At 36.7% G+C, this 6,047-nt stretch overlaps 1 pseudogene; it reads left to right on the top strand.

Annotated features, from left to right (window-relative positions):
- On the top strand, positions 1-588 carry LOC149266566 (eukaryotic peptide chain release factor subunit 1-1 pseudogene; annotated as a pseudogene).
- The last annotated feature ends 5,459 nt before the right edge of the window (positions 589-6,047 follow it).

Consider the following 6,047-nt stretch of genomic DNA (forward strand, 5'->3'; position numbering starts at 1 on the left):
ATGGTGGAGGGACAGGAAACTGATAAGAACATTGAGATATGGAAGATCAAGAAGTTAATCAAGGCCCTGGAGGCAGCCAGGGGCAATGGTACAAGTATGATTTCCTTGGTAATACCACCAAGGGATCAAATTTCATGTGTCACTAAAATGCTAGGTGATGAGTTTGGGACCGCATCAAACATTAAGAGTCAAGTGAACCGGCAATCGGTTTTGGGAGCAATAACTTCTGCTCAGTAAAGGTTGAAGCTCTACAACAGGGTTCCGCCTAATGGCTTGGTGCTGTACACCGGAACTATTGTCACAGAAGACGGAAAAGAGAAGAAGGTTACTATTGATTTTGAGCCTTTCAAGCCTATTAATGCCTCTCTTTATCTTTGTGATAATAAGTTCCATACAGAGGCACTGAGTGAACTTCTAGAGTCTGATGATAAATTTGGTTTTATAGTTATGGATGGTAATGGAACCCATTTTGGTACTCTGAGTGGTAACACTCGTGAAGTGCTTCACAAGTTTACTGTAGGCCTGCCTAAAAAGTTCAACATTGGTGAGGCTACATCATGGTCATGTCCAAGAATAACACTTGAGTAGGGTAAGGAATTGAACCAATGACTTAACATCTAGGAGCGCCTTAACAACACACCCGATCATAGTATATCCAAGACCCCATGGACACAAAGTGAATGATTGTTGAATTTGTATTAATTACTAATTTTTTGAAACATTTTAAAGTTTTGTAAAATTATATATTAATCTCATTTTTATGTAAAGAAAAAAACATTTATTGAATATTTTAAACTTATATATTTAATTTTTTATTGGTTTAACTATTATGATGGTATTTAATTTTCACATTAACACAACTCACATATTGCAACATTTTAGATACTCTATGCAACTTTAAATGATTTGTTGTCCATGTAAATTGTTTGTATAATTATTATTATCTAAAGTGATCACTCTAAACAATGGTGTAATCCAAACTCTAATCGCCCTACTACCTCACCACTTGTTCTTATACTAGATTGAATATCTTTCATATGTGATGACCACCATTTTTGTTCACCTTTTACTATCCATCTTTATTTTCTTTCTTGGCATTGGAGCAAAGGACATGACGCAATGACATCCTACATAGTCTTTTGGCACACTAGACTTTTGAAGAGATACTTTCCCTCCAAGCTCGCTTGACTAGTTCATCCTCTATCTCTAGTGAGACATCGACAACCTTTCTATTTTAAATGTCATTTTATATATTGAAAGGGTGAAAAAACCCCAAAACACTATCAGCGTGCCCTTGCACCTCTTGGTGCAATGCTAGTTTTTAACTCTATTCTATTATTATTTTACCAAACCTATTATTTACTAGTAAGAAGAACAAACAGATATATATATATATATATATATATATATATATATATATATATATATATATATATATATATATATATATAGATAGATATATATATACTTTTAAAACTCTATTTTGTTATTATTTTACCAAACCTATTATTTACTAATAAGAAGAACGGACATAAAAAATTTCAAACAACATGAAATAGTATTATTTTACCAAACCTATTATTTACTAATAAGAAGAACGAACATAAAAAAATTCAAACAACATGAAATAGTAGCATAGCATCAGGGGTAGCCTCCAAATAAAAGGAAAAAATAAAAATAACCACAGGTAAGAGATGGAATTCAAGCCATAAGTAAATGTTTGTTTAGATTGCAGCTGGTGAAAAAAGAGATAAGTGTCAAATGTGTTTTGACAAAACTCCCATTTAAAGGAGTGGATAGAGTCTATCCAAAGTTCGGGTGTGGTTTTCCCCGTTGTAATCACATCATGGCATTGAGAAATATTTGTGGAACATTATGAGTCAATTTAAACATATAAAATTAAGATGGCATCCAATTTATGCAATGCCACTATGTTGTCGTTCTGTATTTTCGAGGTTGAGGGAGTAAACACATTGGACATCATCAAAACCACTTTGGAAGCTGAGATCTAGCCCTGCCAGCTTCAGAGAGGGATCTCTCTATTTAATTTAGCTTTGTTTTTATGTAAATTTTAGGCTAGCTATGTTTGTACTTGTTTGTTTGTTTGAAAGGTTTGGTTGATTTGAGTATTGTAATTCCATTGGGTTATGGAGTTTATAAAGTAAACTAGGCTTTCCATCAATTTTTAGAGTTCTCACAGGGCAAGCTAGGTTGTAGTAAATGGATCTTTTCAGAATTTAAATGGATGGTGGAAAAGAAGAAGTGTAAGGTTCCATACAGACCAAAGAGAAATTAAGAATTCTTTGACCTGACTTCAGTGGAAAACATTAAAATTAACAACATCCAAAATAGGGTGCTCTAGATAACGAATCCTATTTATCACCGTTTATTTTGATTAATTCAGAAATTTAGGAAAACAAAGGAAATAAATAACATTGTTTAAACAAATAGATAGAAGAAACACATCACCATTTAACACACCACATGAATCCTGTGAAAGGTCACTGTATTATTGATGCTCCAGTACTTCACAATTAAATATGCAAAAGGAAATTACATTCGGAAATCAACACTAATACTTCAAACATTGAAGTATTTATAATAAAAATTACAATAGTGCTTTACTAAATCATTTTCAAACCAACAATGTATTATTAGCATAATTACAAACTAATATCATCTAGTCTTGGAAAAAGAATAGGCCACGTAGGCTATTGAGGAAAGCAGTGGCCCTATTTGGGTGGTTTTTGTTGCCGAGTCATCCAAAATAGAATGCGATACTGAACTGAATATTACGTCGGCTATTGCGTTGGAAAAATATTTTACTGCTTCGGAGTTATTCCTTAGTCCAATAAGTCAAGTAACTCTTCCCATCTCTTTTCATCTGGCACTATTAACTTTGTCACCCTGTGGTAGATTTCATCTAACTCTGTATATTTAGCAAGGGTTGGTTTCACGGTAAAAATATGTTTTACCTCATTCTGCACATGGAAGTCGCTTGACATGGTCTCCAGAAATTCCTTTGCTATCATACTCCCTTTGATTCCACTGAACTTAATGTTTCTTTTGGCTACCTCTTTCATCTTTAAGATACAGTCCTCCCGAGTGATCAACTTGTCATTGATTACATATATACTAGGCAGTCCCTTCTGCATTAAGGCTTCAATCTTGTTTGTAAATCTACTCACTTGCAGCTCCAATGTTTCACACCTTTCCTCCAACTGGTCAATCAGATTTCTCTTAGTCAAGACTTTCTTGACTTCCAGAATGGTGGCAGTTCTGTCACTGACTCCCACTTCCTCTAGCTCATATTTGGACTTTGAATTTAAGAACATAATAATATTGGCAACTTCAGTTGGCATTTCTCCCATATTTTCCCTTCCTTGCACAATGGTCTTAGTGGCCTTCTCTATTAACTCTTTCTGTTCAAACATAATTTGGATAGAAGGCCAAATCTCATTCACTGAGTCAAGTATGTTCATCCAAATTGTTTCCTTGGCTTGGTCCAAGGTCTGGCAAATTGAAGTGTCTCTCTCTACCTGGTGCAGATTTTCCAAAAGTCTCTGAGATTTGTCCAATTTAGCAGTCTGAGCAGCTTCATCTTTGGCCTTCTGGAATTCCAAAGCTTTGAGTTGGCCTTGCAAGGTACCAATTTCCTTTGACTACAATGACATGTTTTGCAGTGTCTGTGTCACCTGTTCAGCACTGGGTGTTTGAGCTGAAGTGGTAGGTGCAGTAGTTGCTCCTGTTGATGGTAGTTGAGAAAGACGTATAGAATCCAAGGGAATAATAGCCATCTTCAAGTTGTCTTCCTTCTCCTTTATCATATTTTCCAACTCTGCTTCCATCTACCTGATCTGTTCAATGATCAATTTCATCATGTCTGTGTTCTGAGTTTCACCTTCTTAATTGTCCTTAGTCATTAGATCTTTTGTAGTTGGTAGCTTTACCTATTTCCTCAATGCTGTAAAGTCCAAGTTCTTCTTCCTTATAAGCTCCTCAGCAACATTGACATCTTTAGGGTCGTACCCTATCTTGATCACCATGTCTTCCAAAGACTTGATCCTGTTATCCTTGGCCAAGGAGGAAACCTTCTCCATCTTCAACTGTGACTGTACATTTGCAAAAGAAACCCGCAATTTGGATAAGGACATGGGAGTACTAGTCAGAGTGGAGGATATCATCTCACCAGTTTGTTTGTGCATCTCCATTTGATTAATGGGATGTATGTCCCTTGTACTGAACTCAAAGGTGGTGCTCTTGTAGTCAGCTGTTGATTTGGGTTGTGAAGTCTGGGCCTCAAGAAAGGCCATCTGCATTCTACCATGCTCAGTATCAAACACTGACAGAAGTCTACTTTGTGAGCTGGAAGTCTGCTTCTAGAATTGGTTGTAAGTGTTGTTCTTCAAGATTTCATTCTTGAGCTTTATTTCTCTATACCTATCAAACATTGTCTTCTCTTTTTCTGTCTGGATAGTGTGTGATTCTAACTCAGTCTCTGTATGATCCTGTGAAGATGAAGCTTCAGAAGGATATGAGATAAACTTGGTGGTTGTTGGTGGTGAATCTGTGATGATGATAGTTTCCTGTTCTTCAATCTCTTTGTCTACTTCTAGTTTGTGAGTCACCTTGGGTCTCTTTCTGTAACTGATTCTAAATTCTTTGGCTTCACTCCCAGTTGTAGATGATGACCCTTCCTCCCTCTGCCTTTTGTTGGATTTTTCCTGAGGAACAGGAGTCTACAAACTAGAAGTGGATACAATCTTCTCTTCAGCTTCCTGCAGGGTATTTTCTGCCCATTCCAATTGATTGGCATATTGTTCTATGTCTGGCCTAGAAGTATGAATGTAGGGAGTGTTCTTATTGTCCACTCTGAGTTTTGAAATGATGCCATAGGGGTCATAAGACCATGTGAATCTCAAGCTAAACTTCATTTCCTTCAGTATCTTATCTGCCTCCTCACCTGTTGTTCTTGTGTTGCACACAAATAGGTCCACTTGCATTTTAATTCTGAATTGTGGCTTCTTCTACACCACTACAAAGTGTATATCATCTGATTCAACATCTGCTTGATATACTCCAGTGCAAAGATCCTCATTGGGAGGTACTTGGGGAGTTTATAAGGGGCCAATTCACATCCATAGACTCTAATCTCTGTGTAGTTTTGGTACAGGTACCAATCTCTAGTCTTTGCTTGGTCTGATAGATGAAAAATTCTTTTGATCTCCTCACTGATCCTGGGCTGCACTGTACTATGGAGAATGTTCATAGCCGGATGAACAAAGTCTTCTACAAATTGCTTGTAGGTGAACTCCTGTTGTTCTTTCATGACCAATGAGGTCCAAAAGATCACTGGTTGTTGGTCCCCTGCATCATCCAATTTCTGCAATGCAAAACTGAACTTTTCTACTTGATAATAGATGAACATGTAAATTAAAACAGAGGTGTAATTGAAATCTTGCTCTATAGGAATTAATGAACTGGTCATGGATATTGTCAGCCAAGAATTGACTGAAACTGAAAATTGTAGAGGGCTTGTTGTCTGTGGAAAATGTGGAAAGGAATCCTAAAATGGGCTCATCTACCCACTGATTAGAATGATAGCCTAGAATGTGAGAAAGAATAGAAATAATCTACTTGGCCTGATCAGGGAAAATGGAAGAAGGATAAGGAGGATTCTTCTTGGGCAATTGGGTATTCTCTGGCAAGAAAATTTCAAAAATTCTAGCTTTGGTGCTAAAATCCAGCTTTTGATAAAGCTGGGTGAGGGCTTCTAAGGAGAAAGGAGCAGCATTTTCCATAGAAGGGGCCAGCGTCATTTGGTCAATACATTTGGCTATAATGGTGAACAAAATGTCACCTGTAGGGGCAATTATAGCCCTATGGGTAGGGACATAACAATCTTGGCATTTTCTAGTGAATTTTGGGGCTTGAAATGTCAAAGGAAAGATACAATGGGGGACATTTGACTCCCAGAGTCCTATCTCATCAGTTTTATCAATGTGTTTATCCTCTAACTAGTAATATAACTCCAGGAAATCACAGTC

The sequence above is a fragment of the Pinus tabuliformis genome, chromosome 6, assembly GCF_031772625.1.
Source record: "Pinus tabuliformis cultivar Carrire ecotype Pingquan chromosome 6, CPIR1, whole genome shotgun sequence".
Taxonomy (NCBI): Eukaryota; Viridiplantae; Streptophyta; class Pinopsida; order Pinales; family Pinaceae; genus Pinus; species Pinus tabuliformis.